The following is a 13,475-nucleotide window of genomic DNA, read 5'->3' on the forward strand; positions in this document are numbered from 1 at the left end:
ATTAGGAGAAATACCTAATGTAAATGATGAGTTGATGGGTGCAACAAACCAATATGGCACATGTATACATATGTATCAAACCTGCAGGTTGTGCACATGTACCCTAGAACTTAAATAATAATAATAATAATAATAAAAGAAGACTCCAGGAGATAAGGACAGATGCACCTGGTTCTTATTCTGTGGGGACAGGTGCATCCTCCCAGAATGTGAAAGTCATGCTGCAACCTGAGAGAGGAACAGGAGAGCAGCCAGAGGGGTCCTTGAGGTAGAGACCAGCTTGACGGGTTCTAGAGACTGAGGGTGGCTGGAGCTCAGGGAGTGCTGGGGGTCTGGCAGGGCCAGCACAGGGGCCCGGTCATCTTGACCACAATGGGATCCACTGACGGCATTTTAAAGAAAGGAAGCAGTGACGGGAACAGTAATATGATCAGTCTTGGGTTTTAGAAAGATTGCTTTGTGTCCTTTTCTACAAAAAAGGACTGATTCAGCTACTCCTGGATGGGTTTTGTGTCACGCTAACACTGTTCAAATGAATGACCTAGATCTGCATGTCTCAACGTGAGTCAATTTCATAAACAAAATTTTGAATTTCTGAAGGTTTGCAGTTGCAGAAAGATACTGGATAATTCTATGTACATACATTGTAACCATTAAAAAAACACCTATGTCTTCTATGGAAGTGTAAAAACAGAGAAATGAAGGACAGGCATGGATTACTGTGTACTGATCACTTCTGAAGAGGAGGCCGGCGACAGGACCACAGGGCTTCCAGTGTCTCTGTTCACGAGATAGACTATATCACTTGGGTTCCTTCTTTTTTTTTTTTTTTGTTTGGAGAGATAGGGTCTCACTATGTTGCCAAAGCTGTCTTCAACTCCTGGGCTCCACAGGTCCTCCTGCATCAGCCTCCCAAAGGATTACAGGAGTGAAGCACCATGCCTGGCCTCATCTGGTTTCTTACATACACACAAAAAGTATTTGAAGTGTAAGTGGCAAAATGATAACATGTATTAAATCTTAGTGGGATCCATGAGTCCATGAGTATTTCTTTGTATTGCATTATGGTGTCTGAAATATTTTACGATTTACAATTTAAAGTGTAATGCCATATGTTTAAATAACTACCATTATTTATCAATTAACTAATCTGGCCTGCTAATAAAAATGAGTGCAAACCATACAACCTTAAATATACCTAAGTAAAGTTAATCACCAGGTAAGAATGCTCAGGTTACTTCTGTATTCTTCGTGCCTGTGCCGCAGAGTAACTTACTCAGTTACTAAAAGTTCCAGCCAAGTGGAAATATGGAAATCTAAATAAAAACTCGTGTTTTGTCATTTTTAAAGTTCTGAGCTGTTGGTTTCATAGAGAGACTTGTCCAAGATCACAAACAAGTTATGGCAGAGCTGGATGTAGAACAGATTCCCAAACTCGGCCTTTTCTAATAATCTCATGGGTTTATTTGCATCACTGGTATGAACTGAAAGGAGGGCAGAATCCTGTCTCCTACTTCCTTTTTGTGTTTTGTTTCAGTTAAGATTTGACAGAGTCCCAATTCTGCCACACCTGCATCATCAAAAATGTCAGCATGATTCTCAAAAGTAGGATGTTATTCAGCTTGTACTTGCTACTCAGACTTCGTGATGGGGGAACAATGACCATTCGCTGCTTTAGGTCCAGGGAAAATGCCTGAGATCCCCAAAGGCAGGTGCACCGTGGCCAACCCCAAACCAGCCAGGTGACTGCGTGCAAAGGGAAGGAAGGTTGATGACATGAGAATTGATTAGTCATTGTTACTGATATTTTAGCTACTATTTTTGATGCAGAAATCAAGACTTGTGGTCTGTCAAGTAAGAGTGCAGTTCTGTGAGCAGGAAGAGACAGTTTCATATCCAGATGGTTCTGCAATTGCCAGGCGGCAGTGTGGATGCAAAACCGATGTGTCTATAATTATACCTTGAGACTGAATAGGAACAACCTGATGTTATCATCTGTTCTTTACAAACTCTTTTAACGTCTGACTAAATATGGTTTATAGATGAAGGTTGTCAATAGACTGGCTTTTATTTCATTGTTTGTTAGAGACAAGGTCTCACTGTCACCCAGGCTGGATTGCAGGGGTGCAATCATGGCTCACTGCAGCCTGGGACTCCCAAAGCGCTGGGATTCACAGGTATGAGCCAATGCCCCTGACCAACATATTTTTATTTCATTTTTTTCTCTAAAATGCAGGTGTGAAGTTAACATCTGTAGCGTGTTCGGGGTGAGATGAGAGAACAGTTCAGTCTCACAAAGGTGCCTATTTAGGAAAACCAGGATTCCACTTGGCAAACGCTGCATGGCACCCAGGCTGGAACCTGAGCAGGCCGCCGTGTGTGGCTTGCCGGGCGCCAGGTGCCAGGTGCCAGGACAGACCCTGCTGTGGAAAAGCATCTCCCCGAGACCGTCCCGTGTTTGGAATTCCCGAGGGGGAAACCCCTAGGTGCATGAGGCAGTTTCAGAGGAATAAAGCCAGGTGGCGTGGGAGTTGGCCAGGTCAGGCAGGCTGCCTCTCTGCAGAGAAGCAAAGCACACCCTGATCTTTGCTCTGGTGAGCTCCTGACAGCTCACCCTCACCAAGGTCTGTGTGGGCTCCACCCGTGGAAACCTCATGAGGTGCTCTCCTGTAAGAGCTCTGCCTTCTCCGGCCAGGTCACCTGCATTCGGCCATGGGCCGCCCTCTTTGGGGGTCTCCAGTGAGGCGCCTCCCACTCGGACTGGCTCCCGGCAACAGGAATTCCTACAGAAGGGCTTTTGATTTTGTCCCGGGGCTTCCAAGGACCCAGGGCATACTGTGGATGCCCCATAGAGCATGAGAATGCGACACCTGATCACACTGCCACGCCATTCCACCCTGATTCAAAAGCACATGAGCTTCTAGTCGCAGCGACTCAGGCCGTGAAACACCCTTATGTTGGGCTTTGCAAACAGAGACCCTTTCAGGTAACAGCTGAGAAGGCCAAACCACAGCAACATGGCCTGTAACGTACATGGCCTTAAAGTGGGGTTTCGTTTCCAGTGATCGGCTGCCACTTTTGCTTAATGATATGACATTTTACTGCAGGAGATGCCACTAAACTAATCGCAGTTTGTTTCAAAAGTCTACCACATCTGCCCAAATGCTGTGACTTCCTGTTCCTGTGGGAATTCAAGCATGAAGCATGGTTTCGCGTGCGTATCCTACGTGTGTTTTTTAGGTGGCCACTCACCTAGCTGTTCATGCGTGACTTTTAATTAATTTTTTAAAGAATTTTTAGAGATGGGGTCTCACTATGTTGCCCAGGCTGGTCTCGAACTCCTGGGCTCAAGTGAGCCTCCCACCTCGGCCTCTCAAAGTGTTGGGATTACAAGGCATGAGCCACTGTGCCTGGCCCACGTGTGACCCTTTTTTTATGTTTTATTTTTTTTGAGATGGAGTTTCGCTCTTGTTGCCCAGGCTGCAGTGCAGTGGTGTGATCTTGGCTCACTGCAACCTCTGCCACCTGGGTTCACACCATTCTCGTGCCTCAGCCTCCCGAGTAGCTGGGATTACAGGTGCCCGCCACCATGCCTGGCTAATTTTTGTGTTTTTAGTAGAGATGGGGTTTCACCTTGTTGGCTGGGCTGCTCTCAAACTCCTCAGGTGATCCACCCACCTCAGCCTCCCAAAGTGCTGGGAATATAGGGGTGAGCCACCACACCCAGCCCCATGTATGACTTTTTTGATGCATATTTCCAGTTTGTACGTTAGACTTCAATAAAATTTTCTTTAAAAAGCAACTCCTGCATCCAAGTGGTCTCCAAGTTAATTGGGAAACATAAGCTAAACACCAGTGAAATACATTTCAACATGCATGGTCTTACTTGCACATGATGGCCCCAGGTCCTATAGGGACAATGTGAAAAGTCATCAGCTTGACCCTCATGGAGGTGCCGTCAAGCACAACCAGTGAAGACCAAAAGCAGAAAAGATGCATCATGAGGTCACGCAGCAAGTGCCGAGGGGGGTGTTACAAGATAACCCACAGATGATGGAAAGAGGGAAGGAGTCACTCCCCAGCGCCCTGGTCAGGTCATGGAGAGGTGGCAGGTGGCAGGCACAGGGTTATGAGGAGCACCCAGCTGCCTGGGGCAGGACTTCAGGAAGAGGAGCATCGTGACTAGGGACAGATGTATGGTGGCTGTTACGTCCTGCCTGAGGAGTTCAGCTGTTGATGACCTGGCCTAGATGAGGTCATCCTTTTTGGAGCATGGGGGTGGCACACACGGTTACAGCAGAGGCGACATGATTCCGTGGGGACACAGCAGACGTGCCCAAGGCTGCCAAGTTCTAGGTATGGCTCTGCTTTTGTGGGTGGCACAGAAGTGAGTCCACCCAACTCAAGGCTTCTAGCAGGTCACTGCTGCCTCAGGGCACACAGGCCCAACATGTGGCAGGAGGGGACTGGGTACAGTCAACATTATCTAAACCAAACCTCACCCAGGACATCAAAGAGCCCACCTGGCCGGGCATGGTGGCTCATGCCTGTAATCCCAGTGCTCTGGGAGGCGAGGTGAGTGGATCACTTGCAGTCAGCAGTTCGAGACCAGTCTGGGTAACATGGTAATACCCCATGTCTACTAAAAATACAAAAATTAATTGGGCATGGTGGTGCATGCCTATAATCCCAGCTACTCAGGAGGCTTGAATCTGGGAGGTGGAAGGTGCAGTGAGTTGAGATCACACCACTGCACTCCAGCCTGGATGACACAGTGAGATCCTGTCTTAAAAAAAAAAAAAAAGTGCTCAGCAACTCGTACTGAAATTTTACTTCTGATGAATTGGCCCCTCTGGCATTATAAAATGCTGCTGGCATTAGACAAAGCTTCTGTGTGCTGCTTGACGGTTTTAACTTGAAGTCGATTTTAGCTTATATAAGCACAGCTTCCTCTGTTCTCTAATGCTTTCCATTCACATGGAGTAGCTGTTCCCATCCCTTCACTCGCAGTCTGTGTTTCCTCAAAGGCCAAGTAGGTCTCTTGTAGGCAGCATACAGTGGGGTCTTATACATTTTTAACCCATTCATACACTCTATGTCTTTTGATTGGAGAATTTAATGCATTTATGTTCAAGGTAACTATGGTAGGTTAAGAACTTACTACTCCCATTTTCTTAATTGTTTTCTGGTTGTTTTGTGGGTCTTTTGTTCCTTTCTTCCTCTCTTGCTGTCTTCTTTTGTTATTAGATTTTCTCTTGTGGTATGCTTTGATTCTTGACTTTCTACCTTTTGTGTATCTACTATAGGTTTTTGCTTTGTGGTCACTATGAAGCTTACATAAAGTATCTTACAGTTCTAACAGTCTATTTTAAGCTGATGATTTAATTGATTGAATAAAATAACTCTACACTTTAAACTCCGGACCCCCACCCATTTTATGCTTTTGATGTCACTAATGACAGGTTTTTGTACTGTATATCCCTTAACATATTACCATAGCTGTATTACCCAGGGTTCTCCAGAGAACCAGAACCAACAGGAAGGCTAGATAGATGGGTAGATGAGAGGGGATTTACTAGGGGAACTGGCTCACACAGTTATTCAGGCTGAGAATCCCACAACAGGCTATCTGCAAGGTGGAGAACCAGAGAAGCCAGTGGCATGGCTCAGTCTATTGTCAGAGGCCTCAGAACCAGGGAAGCCAACAGAGCAACTTAGTCCAAGGCTGAAGGCCTGAGAACCCAGGGAGGGGGTCACTGGCGCAAGTCCCAGAGTCCAAAGGCTGGAGAACCTTGAGCTTTTATGTCCAAGGGCAGAAGATGGTGTCCCAGCTCCAGGACAGGGGAGAGGGGGAGGGGGAGAGAAAGAATTTGGCTTTGTTCTGCCATTTTCTTCTATCTGGGCTCTCAGACAATTGGATGGTGCTGAGGGCAAATCTTCCTCACACTGGTTCAAATGCCAATCTCTTCCAGGGACACCCTCACAGACACTTCCAGAAATAATACTTTACAAGCTATTGGGGTATCCCTTAATCTACTCAAGTTGACACCTGAAATTAACCATCACAGAATCTTTTATTGTTTGAATAGTTTTGTCTTTCAGCCTTCAGACTAAAGATATAGTTAATTTACATACCACCATTATAGTGTTATTGTGAATTCAACTGTTTACTTACATTTACCAGTGAATTTTACACTTTTCAATGTCTTCATGTTACTAATTAACGTCCTTTTCTTTCAGCTTGAAGAATTCCCTTAAGCATTTCTTATAAGACAGGTCTGGTGGTGGTGAACTCCCTCAGCTGATGTTTGCCTGGGAAAATCTTTCTCTCTCCTTCATTTCTACGTGACAGCCTTTCTGGGTACAGAAATTTTGGTTGGCAAGTTTTTATTTCCTTCAGCACTCTGAATAGATCATCCCACTCTCTCTTGGCCTGTTAGGTTTCTGCTATGAAATTCACTGACAGGCTCACAGGGTCACACAGCCAATTAGGGTTGGGGCTACAATTAAAAACCAGACCCTGAGATCCTACGGCCCCTGTTACTATTTTGCACTACTGCAATGCCAGACATATGAAACAAGCTAAAAACAAGTCTGTGATCCAGCCATTCGTAAAGATTTCCACAAACCCCATGAAACTGCAGGAGACTCAGCCCATGCAACAAGCAGGCAGGCTTTCTGTGGCCAGTCAGGTTGAGCAGATTGCTAAAGTCATGCTGAAAACTGTGAGGCACTCATCTGCTCTCACTGGCACTCTCTGAGAAAAGACAGTTAACAGAACCAGTAGATGGTGTCCCTGCCTTGCCCCTGCCCTGGCGGCTGCACGGTGCCACCTCCAGCTGGTGGAGGCTCCAGGGCAGGGACAAGCACCTTTCAGCACACGCTGCCACCACAAACCACACCCCAGCCACCCCATCCGGATGCAGAAGCACGTGGTGTCCCCCTTGGAGGCTGCCTACAGCGTGGAGCCAGAGGCTGTAGCTTCATGGAGCTCATTTTAAAAGTTCTGATTATCGGCTGGGCATGGTGGCTCATGTCTGTAATCCCAGCACTTTGGGAGGCCAAGGCAGGCAGATCATGAGGTCAAGAGATCGGGACCATCCTGGCCAACATGGTGAAACCCCATCTCTACTAAAAATACAAAAATGAGCCAGGCGTGGTGGCACACGCTTGTAATCCCAGCTACTCGGGAGGCTGAGGCAGCAGATTCATAGAAAACGACACACGGCAGCGTTTTTAGGTAATTGAACAGATGAAATATTGCCAGCTCAGGCTACAGGGAACAGATTCAGTACAAAGCGAGACTGGACACTGGACTCCCAAAGTACTCTGGGCAGGAAGCAAAAAAAACCTCTCAGCTGCAAACACAGGCCTCTCCACAGAAAGGAAGAGCCACTCCCCAAACAAATCCAAGAGCCCAGAGGGTACAGCCAGGAGTGTGGAAGCCGCCCAGGATGAGGCCCGAGCTCTGTCCAGAGGCTGCCGACCAGCACCCAGCTGCACTTCAGGACCACGTGGGCCAGAGACCCCTGTCTGCCACCCACTTCCCCCTTTCTGAACAGCAAGGTTACGATAAGTACTTTTATGTGTCCACTTGGTTAGGCCACAGTACCCAGATATTCAATCAGTCATAGTCCGAATGTCACTGTGAAGGGTTTTTTTTTTGTTTTGTTTTATTGTTTTGTTTGAGATAGAGTCTCACTCTGTAGCCCAGGCTGGAGTGCAGTGGCACAATCTCGGCTCACTGCAACCTCCACCTCCCGGGTCATGCAATTCTCATGCCTCAGCCTCCTGACTAGCTGGGATCACAAGCACGCACCACTGCAGCTGGCTAATTTTTGGGTTTTTAGTAGAGATGGAGTTTCACCATGTTGGCCAGGCTGGTCTCAAACTCCTGACCTCAAGTGATCTGCCCACCTCAGCCTCCCAAAGTGCTGGGAACCATGGCACCTGGCCTAAGCGTGTTTTTTTACGACCTGATTAACATTTACATGGGAAGATTCTGAGTAAAGCATGTTTCTATTCACAATATGGGTGGGCCTCATCCAATCAGTCAAAGCCTTAAAAGACTGAGGTGGCCCGAGGAAGAGGGACTGTAACACCAGCACTTCCTTGGATCTCCAGTCTGCCGGCCTGCCCTGCAGATCTCAAACTTGCCCCGTCACCATCAGATGAGCCAGGCCCTTCAATCTTGCTCTCTAATCCCTCTCACGTGTGTAGACACACACACACGTACCCAGTTGGTTCTGTTTCCCTGGAGAACTCTGACCAGCACGAGGGCCTACAGCAGTTCTCCTGTGCCTGCCTAGGGCTGTACACTGTGGGCTGGGGGTGGGTCTCTTATCACTTTGGAGCACCAGCCTTCGCCTCGGAGGAAGGACTACAGCCCAGGGAGGCACTTTCACACCTGACTTCCATGAGGACCTCCTGGAGCCCAAGTCTGATGCCACAACAGAATGAGATTTGGGGATCGCCGTGACCTTTTTTATGTGGAAGAGACATGACCTTAGTGGAAAGAGCAGATTCTGTTTTCCAAAGATGCCCCATGGATGCACCCCGCTCGGCATGCCCTTCCCGCCCAGTGAGATTCCCCTCTGCTCACAGCTGGGACCCCATTCCCTCCTCTTCTACATGGCTGGCCGGGGACTGAGGGGGAAGCAGCACAACACGACCCCCCCGCCTCGTGAGAAAGGTGACCCGGTTCCACCTGCTGTTTTCTCAGGTCACACTCTGTGGTGACCCTGACTCAACACACAGGGAGTCCACTGCATCAAGGCTGCCACGCTGGAGCGAATACACAGATGGCCGCAGAGTGACAGGGGGAGGTCCCCGAGGGGCCCCTGCTGCACCAGCCCCAAATGTGTGAATCCTCCTGGTGCAAGCCTCAGGCAGCAAGTCAGGAGCCTCCATGGTTCCAGTCCTTGGCCTTCAAGTTCCGCATCTGGTGCTGAGTGGCACCAAGGCGAGCTGTGCCCAGAGAGACTGCAGACTTTTAAGCAAAATGAATGCTATTGCTACTAATACAGGAACAGAAAACCCAACACCACAGGTTCTCACTTGTTAGTGGGAGCTAAACAGTGAGATCACATGGACACAGGGAGGAGAACAACACACACTGGGGCCTGCAGGGGGCGGTGGAGGGAGAGCATCAGGATAAATAGCTAATGCATGCTGGGTTTAATACCTAGGTGATGGGTTGATCAGTGCAGCAAACCACCATGGCACACGTTTACCTATGTAACAAACCTGCACCTCCCGCACATGTAGCCTGGAACTTAAAATATAAATAAATGAATGCTATTGCTTTAAGCCACTAAGTTGTGTGTGGCTTACTGAACAACCATGATATTGGAACAAGGGTCTTGCTACAAATATTCAGAACTGTGGACTACATCTTGCAGGAAAGGGAAGCTATGAAAGGCCCAATATTGTAAGATCTTAAAAAAATAATTGCTCTGAGCTGGGCGTGGTGGTTCATGCCTGTAATCGCAGCACTTTGGGAGGCCAAGCAGGAAGATCACCTGAGGCCAGGAGTTCGAGACCAGCCTGGCCAACATGCTGAGACCCCCATCTCTACTAAAAGTACAAAAAAAATTGAGCTGGATGTGGTGGTGGGCGCCTGTAATCCCAGCTACTTGAGAGGCTGAGACATGAGAATCGCTTGAACTCGGGAGGTGGAGGTTGCAGTGAGCCGAGATGGTGCCACTGCACTCCAGCCTGGATGACAGAGCAAGACTCCATCTCAAAATATAATAATAATAATAAAAATAATTATTCTGACTTCTGTAGGAGGGCCTGTTCAAAGAGAGGACATGCAGAGCCTCTCCAGAGACTACTACAGAAGTCCAAGCATGAGATGGAGGTGGCCTGGACAAAGAAGGTAGACTCCGTAGAAGCATGCCCGTACGTATGTCCCCACAACTCCACGTCTTTATAATAAAACACTAACAATACCAGCTAACATCGGCACTGTGGTTTTTCATTTACGAAACATTCCATGTACCTCCTCCTATTTAATGATTTCACTTTAGGATTCAGGATGTCTCCATGCTACAAAATTAATCCATGTGAAACTCCATCAAGCTCTAAAGCAGGGGTCTCCAATCTTTTGGCTTCCCTGGGCCATACTGGAAGAACTGTCTTGGGTCACACAGAAAACAGACTAATACTAATGACAGCTGATGAGCTAAAATAATAATAATAACAATAAAACTCATAATGTTTTAAGAAAGTTTACAAATCTGTGTTGGGCCACATTCAAAGCTGTCCTGGGCCACAAGTGGCTCGTGGGCCGTGGGTTGTAGGAGCTTGCTCTAACGTGTGAAGCTCCATCAATTTATGAGAAGGAAATGCCACAAGTCAGTCATAAAATCGGGTGACATTACACTTTTACTAGGCTCTGCTCCAGCGCCCCTCACTGGCCTTTCCGTGCTCTAGTCCTCACCACAGGGCCTTTGCACACGATGTTCCACAAACTTCCCCCTCCTGGGCTCCTGAGCCACCCCTCTCATCCCTTAGTTCTCGGCCTTAGATTCCTCTGTTACCTGCATTCACGGGAATGTATTCCTCTCCTTCAAAGCACTAGTCTCTGTGTGTTATTACCTAAGAATTAACATAATTATATCTGAATGCCTTTCGCTGTATTAAAGTCTCAGCTGCAGAGAGCAGGGAACTAGGCTGACTTTACTTGCAACTGTATCCCCAGCACCTAGGACTGTGCCTGACCCACAGCAGGGTGGCGGGGGGGGGTGGTGGAGGGAGGCGGGTAACTCCACAAATACTCAGAAGGAAATTCATGCTAATCCTTCAAACAAAACGCACGTAAGACATGCAACGGTTTCTATTTCCAAGACACCGTTTATTTCAAAATCATTTCTAGCAGGAACCTGGCTGTTGGCAAAAAGTAAACTCCTACATGTTTTAATTTATTCTTAAAGTTTTTGCTCATTGTTAAATACTTTGCAAATACGTGCTGGGTACCAACACTATAATTTTAGCTTAATTACGATAATTTCAAGAGAAAAAAAAACACTCAAGACCACAATTGACACAATGAGCCCTTGACCTCTGGAGAAGGGCAGATATTGCCCTGAGTCACCCAGGGAACATATGCTGAATGGCAGGCTGGTTTGTGATCAGGAAACCCGCTGTTCTCCAGGCCCTTCTCAAGCCCACTCAGACACCACTCCTCCTTGATCACAGCCTTGGATGCAAGAAGGCTCAGAGGCACTGCAGCTGCCTAAGTGATTCCAGATTTGCAGGAAAGCTATTATTACTGAGCAATCTGTGCTATTGGTATTTAGAAAACAACTGAAGCATGTGCCCAGATGGAGGCATCCACGGCATGGAGAGTCTCTGTATCAGCACAGGGACAAAGACGAGACCTGCTGGGTTCCCACTGCCAAGGTTGCTACTTGTACCGGAACATACGGAAACCCCACTGAAGCCGGTTTGCCTTGGAGTTTACAAATGATGCAATGACCTCCAAACCACCTTTCCGGATTCTTCCATCCTCCCAGGGCAAGGTGCTCTCAGGGTCAAGTTAGGCCCAGACATCAGTCAACACAGAGTCCTGCTCCCTGGGAATTTCTTTAGTCTCAGAGTCACAACATTTAAGTTTTCTCCCCTCCTCCCAAGTCCAATGCTGGCTTAAATACAGTCATGAATGGTTCAGATGCAGACAGGTTCTGAGACATGGTAGTTAGGTGACTTCATCACTGTGCAAACATCACACAGGGCACTTATACACCTAGACAGTGCAGCCTGCTACACACCTGAGCTCCACCGCACAGCCTCCTGCTCCAGACTGCACACCTGTACAGCACACACAATACTGCAGGCAATTGTAACACAATGGTGTTTGTGTATCTACACATTTCTAAGCATGAAAAAGACACAGGGAAAACAGTCTTATAATCTTACGGGACCCCCGTCATCTTGGCGGTCTGTAACTGATCCGAACGTGGCTCTGCTAACGTATGACTATACTGTAAGCAACATCTTTTAACTAATTTTATTATGTGCTTTATAATGCTATGGCCAGCAATGCCTCTACAACTGACATGAAAAGTTCAAAGGCTTTATCTCATTACAATTTTTGCTTAGTTATGCCCTGATGGGAGCATTGCAATGCCAATTACCATAAATTTGCAGACATCGAGTTGTTGCTGGAGCAAATCTGAAGGCAATGGAACGCTCCCTTCCCTGATGTCAGGAGTGGGGAGGATTATTCTAATAATGCACACTATTAGCTCAGGATAAAAGGCTGAAGGGTTCCATTGACATCCATTAAGGGTTCCTAATTGGAGCCTGAGTAACGGCTCCTTAGTGGGAAATGGAGGCGGGAACCCGGCGAACTTCTCACTCAGTGCCTGAGGGGATGGCAGGAACTTTAAAATCTGACGGCGGTGCCTTTCGTGGGCTAAGTAGAATAAAGCTCGCTGCACTGATTTGTTCCTTTTCTCTTCCTTAGAATAGACACTGGAGTGGGTGGAGGGGGAAATGTGGTTTTGTAGGACTCTAAAAAGGTGGAGGGACTTTGGTTAACCCTCTTTTCATGCTCCAGAAGGAGCCGCGCCTGAGAGGAGGGACCCCTGCGGAATCCCGCCCAGACCGCCCGGAGGTCTCCCCAGCACGTGGGGAGGGGCTGGAGGGGTGCCCGGCAGGGCTCGGGAGCCGCGGCGTGGTGGGGCGGGTGGGGCGGGGTGCTCAGGGCTCGCGGGGTCAGCGGCCCGGACACCCCGCACCCGGGCGCAGCCGCGGAGGACCAAGGGCCGCACTCCCCTCCCCGGGGCCTCGAGTCCAGGAGGGACCCCCGTCCGCTCCGAACAGCCGATCCCCGCGACCGCCGAGAGCCAAGCGGAGCAACCCCGGGTGGAGCCCTGGCCCCGGCCCCGTGCGCTTGGCTTCGGCTTCGGCTTCAGCTCCGGCTTCTGCTCCGGCGGGGGCGCCGGGACCCTCGGCGGGGGGCGGTGACCATGGGCGCGGCGCGGGCCGCTCATTGTCTTTGGGCCGGAGTCGCCGCGTCCCGGGGGAGGCTCTGGGGCAGACCCCGCGCAGAGGCCCCACGCCCCTACGCGGCCTCCCGGGGCGGAGCGGAGACCACCCACCGCCGCCCACCCCGCCGCGGGCAGCACCGCCCCCTCCGCTCCCCTCCCTTCCCTCCCCTCCGCTCTCCTCCCTTCCCGTGCCGGCCTCGCCTCCCCTCCGCGCCTCTCCCCTGCCGGCCTCTCCTTTGCTCCCCTCCCGCCTTCTGCCGCCCTCGCCGACCACCCGCCGCCCCTCCGACCCGCGCCTTGGGCTCCTTCCCTCTCCGCCCGCCGGGCCCCGCCGCTGCCTCCCCAGACCTCCCCGGACCTCCCCGGGGTCCGCCCTACCTCGCCGCGGCTCCTCTTCAGCCCCCGGGCCCGGGACGCGCAGCCTGGCGGGTGGGCTCCGGCGCATGCGCGCGGCCTCCTCCCGGCACCTGTGGGAGC

The 13,475-nt window shown here is 49.5% G+C and overlaps 1 protein-coding gene across 1 annotated transcript in view; it reads right to left on the reverse strand.

The window, feature by feature from the left end:
• Positions 1–13,474, reverse strand: part of KBTBD11 (kelch repeat and BTB domain containing 11) — a 31,565-nt gene extending 18,091 nt beyond the window's left edge. The window contains 1 exon segment of the mRNA XM_017887856.1: positions 13,377–13,474. The gene's annotated coding sequence lies outside the window, so the exon portion shown is untranslated.
• Between the last annotated feature and the right edge of the window lies 1 nt (position 13,475).

Source organism: Rhinopithecus bieti, unplaced genomic scaffold, assembly GCF_001698545.2.
Source record: "Rhinopithecus bieti isolate Rb0 unplaced genomic scaffold, ASM169854v2 scaffold_15838, whole genome shotgun sequence".
Lineage (NCBI taxonomy): Eukaryota > Metazoa > Chordata > Mammalia > Primates > Cercopithecidae > Rhinopithecus > Rhinopithecus bieti.